The sequence below is a fragment of the Papio anubis genome, chromosome 12, assembly GCF_008728515.1.
Source record: "Papio anubis isolate 15944 chromosome 12, Panubis1.0, whole genome shotgun sequence".
In the NCBI taxonomy this organism is placed as follows: domain Eukaryota; kingdom Metazoa; phylum Chordata; class Mammalia; order Primates; family Cercopithecidae; genus Papio; species Papio anubis.
In genome coordinates, this window is record NC_044987.1 from 46,056,204 (window position 1) to 46,062,203 (window position 6,000).

The following is a 6,000-nucleotide window of genomic DNA, read 5'->3' on the forward strand; positions in this document are numbered from 1 at the left end:
TTTTGAGAAGCTGCTATCAATTTAGAGAAGATACTCAAAGGAGGTTAAAAGGGTGTGTGAAATAAAGGGATCAGGCTGACTCTGAAATTAGTGGCAGAGTCAGTAAGGGAATGCAGCCCAATAACTTCCGCACTAGCAGTCTTTGTGCACTCATCTTCCCATTGCTTTCTATGGATGCCAGTAGCAATGTTCACGCCTCTTATAAAAAAATAAAAATAAAAGAAATAAAACAAAATGCCAGGTATCTTACTGCATATCAGGCTCAAAATTGTTGGCAATAACATAAGACATGGTCTTGCATGATTCATACTTTTCATTGTCATTAAAAGGCTTACGGAGTGCCTGTACAAGTCAAGACATTAATACAGCCTGGCATAAACAAATATGGACCATTTCTTGAGCATGCCACTATCATGGAGCAGGCTGCACCTTGTGCTGGTAGGGTATATTCTTCTGATTTTATGGGTTAGAGTCAAAGAGGAGGGCAACAAAATCTACAAAAAGAATGCTGGGGAGAGGTAGAATGGTGAAATGGCATATATATAAACTGCTATTATACAGGCATGCTAAACAGAGACATGCCTTCTTTTAGACTCAAGGAGATTTATCATTTAAGATTTGGTTTGGCTCCATAAACAGAAAATCCAACTCATCAAAAGGTTAAACAAAACAAGGTATTCTGCTCACACATAAGTTCAGAGGTTACAATAAGAGGAGTAAGTGTCCTATTGCAGTAGTATCTTTATTTTATTTTACTTTTTAAAGGCAGGGTCTTACTATGTTGCCCAGTCTGGACTTGAACTCCTGAGCTAAAGCAAACCTGCCACTTCAGCCTCCCAGTAGTTGGGACTACAGGCAGATGCCAACATGGCCAGCTTGTAGTGATTTATTTTTGAAGATTGATCTGGGGGTGGTGAGGGATAGGATAAAGTAGAGGAAACTGAATCAGGAAGATGTCCTTAGGGAACAACTACTTGATGAGATATTCAGAGGGACTGAAATGACAGCATGAATGAGAGAGACACTGGAGAGAAGATTTTGCAAGTTGGTGTCAAAGTGGAAAAGTAGGGCACAAGCAGGAAAGAAGTGAAGATGATATCAAGGTTTGGATATCGGGAATTTCAATCCAAACTGGGGAGAGACAGTCAATTCCCTTTCAGGCACATGGAGCTTGTCCTCATGAGCTAAGCCAGGGCTACCATGGCAGAGTCACTCCAGGACAGCATGAGTACCTTGTCTAACTGGTTTTGGAGTGTCTGCCTGATTGTGCCACCCATGAAATAGTGCATTGGTTCCCTTAGGAGGGCACACCTCTCAGCACTGATAAGATTAGGGTGATCAGAATGAGAAAGGTTGACTAGAAAAATACTGAAACCTAAAACACTGATACCCAGCTCTTGGTGGTCAGACAGGAAACTTCATTGTCTCTACACATTGAATGCTGAAACCTGGAACAGGAGTGACTGGAAATCCGCATCCAAGACCTATTCAGTACACATTTGATTTTAACTTTGTTTTCTTCTTTTGATATCAATAATGTTTCCATAAAAATGAAATAAACATAGAAAAGGAGGAAAATATATTAAAAAGAAGCAATAATCTCACCATCCAGAGACATAACTCTAATACGTGGGTACATAAATTTCTGTACCTTTTTTCCATCAACAATGTGTGTGTTTGTGTAAAAAGGAAATTATGTATTTTATGCTAAATTGGAGATAATAACTTTTTGTGATTTGTTGACCTCCCATTTAAAAATGTTATGAAAAAAATTGTGAACATTTTTCAAACTGTAATATTTTCTTTAACATTGTTTATAAAGGCGGTATAATGTGCCAGCACATATGTATACCATTACAATATTTAACCTCATGTGTATTTAGGGAGTTCTGATTTTTTGTTTTTATAAGCAACACTGCAATTGGAATGCTTAAAACTAAATTGTCACATACACCTTTAATGATTTCCTTACCATAAATTACTAAAAATGTAATTGTTAACAAAGGGCACATGCATTTTAAGGTTTTCGATATATATAACCACATTTCCCTTTAACAACTTTTTCTTATGTTAGTTCCACCACAGGGTCATATGATAATATCCATTTTTTTACATTCTCATCAAAATTGGATATTTTTAGTACTAAAATATATTTGTCAATTTAAAAAGTAAAAAATGGTATTACATTATTGCTTAATTTTCATACTTTTATTACTATCCTAGTGAAAAATGTACTTTTCATATTATTGGCTTTTTGCTTGTCCTGTGTGGTCAATTGCTTATTTATATCTTTCTCTAATTTAGTGTCTAAAAAAGTTATTAGAACAATTTAATATAAGGTATATTTCCTTTTGCCTGTCTTAAATGTTGCAAAATTTTTCTCATTCTGCAAGTATCATTTGTCTTGCTTCTGGTGATTGTTAATATCTACACATTTAGGTTTTTTTTTTCTTTTATTATTTCTGCCTTTCATGTAATATTTAAAGGTCCTTTCTCCACAATAATAATGCATAGATATTCACCTTTTTGTTATAATAGTAATTTTGTGGAGTAGTGGAAATGCCGTCAGGAATTCGTTTGAGATGGGTAACAGAGAGAGGGATCAAGAGTGACTGAGTTTTTGAGCTTGGTAGACTTTGGTGAGGGAGGAACCACTGACCAAAAACCAGGAATACAGGAAAGGGAACAAGTCTGTTAGGGTAGATAATGAGTTCAGTTTTGCACATGTTGCATTTAAACTGTCTGCCAGAAACCCTGGTAGAAATGCTCAACAGGCAGTTGGAACAAGGGTATGGAATGAGGAGTAAGGTTGTGTTTTAAATACAGATATAGAAATCATCAGCAGACATCTGATAGTTTAACAACATGTTCTTTTCAGTGCATATCCTGGGCCAAGCACTATGCTAAGCACTTCACATAATTTTATTTGGTCTTCTCAAAAAAATATGAGGTTAAAATTATTACCCTCATTTTACACCTGAAGGGATGGGTTTGCAGAAGTTAAACTACTTTACAAAGTTCTTACGGCTGGGTAGTGGTAAAACTTGAATGTGAAATCAGGTAAGTTCACCTGATTCCAGAGTTCCTAACCCCATTTGCTCTATTGTCACAGGAGTGGATGAGCTCAAGCAGGGAAAGTCAGAGTCCGAAGGATGAAGAATAGCAAACTTTAGTGGATGGGCAGAGAAGAAGGGAAGTTGTGAAGGAGTCTGAGAAGGTTAGAGTGGAAGGCAGAAGGCCATGTGTATACATGCTGCTGCTTTAACCAGAATGGAAGCATTTTGATGGTAGGGGCTTATATCTTATACACTCTTTGAGATAAACGTGAGACCTTTCTTCTGACCCTGATCCTCAAGAAAGTCTCTTAACAATGCTTTGTACATAAATATTTCTTTGTTTATGCTGTGATGGTCTGTCAGTAATTTTGTTGCTTTAACTTTCTGAGCTAGACCTTACCAGTCCCTGTGTCCTCACGCATTATGGACTAGGGGTTCATTCACTGGAGAGCCTCAGTGCTATCCTATCGCCTTCTCTGAAAGCAACAGGAGTAGACTCCTTGGTATATGCTCTCTATGTGCCCCGGGTCAGACCTCTTCCCACAAATGCACAGCATGCCACTTTTACTTGTGTTGACTTTTTACCTGAGTTGGTGAGAGATTATGCAATATATCCTTTTATCTTTGCATCATAGATTTTTCTTTTCTTCCTTTATTGGCTGTTTCCCTGCATAGTTAGGACTTTATCAAATGGAAATAGAATCAACCTCTTTTCTTCATAGCCTGAATATTTAGTAGCATAGCAGAAACAAAGCTATAGTAGAAGCCTGGACCTGAAATTTATCACATACTAATGGAGTGTGGTATAGTAGAAAAAGCACAGATTTAGGAATTAGGTGTTACGATTCTCATGCTGTCACTCCATATCTGTGACTTTGGAAAGATTATTTAAATGATTTGAGCCCTATTTCCCTCATTATAAAGTGAAGATACTTGTTACCCAGTGATTGTGAAGATCAAATAAACTTACCAAGATAAAGGGCTAGCTCGTTGTAGATTCCCAGAATGAGGAAGTTGAAATTCTGGCACATACAGAATCATTTTGCTCCATGTTCTCAGATGCTTGCCTCTTGGCCATTCCATAGCTTATTTCCACTCGTCCATGTTAGGTACTGTTAGTAGAAAAATAAGCCCCAATTCAGCCATGCCTGTCTGGCACAGCTAAGGCACATAATTTTAGTTGATGATAAATACACTGTTGAAAATGCTTTAGGTCATATCTGGTTTTCTTGATTCATACTATTAGTGGGTTAAAAAATGCACTTGCAATCAGTTTCTCATGATAACCCATAAATATCCTATTGTAGTCTTTCTTTCTGGAAAAAAAATCTAGACACAAATTTCTCATAGACTGGAGAGTATTTATTTCAAGCACATCCCATACAGAATCCATCTTGGCCTCTCTCCAAATAACCCAAAAGTTGCTTCCTACTTCTAGGCACCTGCTGCAATCCTGGCTGAATACTAGATGACTCCAATTGCAAGTCAGCACAGGTTTCAGACAAGCCTAAAAGTAAAGAGAGAACTTTTTGAAGACAAGAAAAAAATAAGCCGCAACTTTAACTTGGTAGACCTATTTATTAAAATTGTGGTTTAGGAGAATTTTCCAAAGCCCCTACAGCTGTAGATCTCATTTGAAAGCCCCAACTTCCCCCTCTTCCTTAGGAATGAATATTCTTTTTATTATTATTATTTATTTATTTATTTTTTGAGACGGAGTCTCACTCTGTCGCCCAGGTTGGAGTGCAGTGGTGCGATCTCGGCTCACTGCAAGTTCCGCCTCCCGGGTTCACACCAGGGAATGAATATTCTTTAGGAAAGCCCTGGCTTGTTCCTGTTGTCTGGTGTAATTATTCATAGTGCCCCCTTTCACTCTCAAGAGTCATAGTTTGAATGATAAAATATATGGTCATTTCTTCCAGGCCTTTTGCAGAGTAAAGTTCATCTGTTTTAAGACATATTTCTTGTATTAATCTAAGAAAAATTAGATTACCTTTTCTGTAAGAGAGCCCTTGGGACCCCATCTTGAAGTCATTTACATATTTCTTCAGGGCAATAATTAAAAGCTCACATAAGCTAATGAATAACTCCCCATGGCTCTCTTAATGGCAAAAGCAAATAATGTAACTTCACAGGGGCTCACCAAATACAGTATCTCTAGGAGGAAAACATGAGGGTTTGCCCCTTCAAGTTTACATTTGCAAAGCAATTTGCAATCATTGTAATTAGTTTTTCCATTTCATAAGAATAGGTACCCACATTGGATAGAAAGGGAATGGAGATTCAGAGAAATCTAATGCTGTGCCTTCTGGGATATCATTCTTGGCTTGAATTCTGAGCACTTCGTGGTCTCACACACCTTTTACAAACTTGAGTCATTGGCCTTCCCAACCTTGGTGAGAAGATGTGCTATGGTTTAGCAATTTGAGGGTAGTAAGCTTGTCAAAACATCACCAGAGATGTTTTGAGAATTACTGTGGAGAACAGGTTTCCATGGTGCAGTGTGGCTGCTAGGAGGGGGACGAATGGCACAGCTGTTCTCTCCAGAGGGAGGAAGCACTGGCTCTTTTGTGTCAGAAAAAGCTGAGATCTTCCTGATAATCCTAAACCATCTTGACAGGTATATGTTCAGGTTGGGGAAGGTAGGTTCTCGAGAAGCATCATAACTGCAGGGGACAGGGTTGATTGAAAGAAGAGGCAAGAATAGTCTAGCTGCTTGATAATATCCTTTCCATCTATTCACTGTCTGGCTTGATCCAGTGTATAGTTTGTCCCTGACTACCTGACTCCCTGTCTGCAGCCTAGTTCCGAGAGTAGAAAATAAGTCCAAAGCAAGGAAGGGGAGTACAGGAAGGTTTGCCCTCCACAAAAAATGTTCTTGGATTGCCTTTGTCTTGTGGGAAAATGTACTTCAGCAGAGGAAAGGATAGCACCATGAAACCAG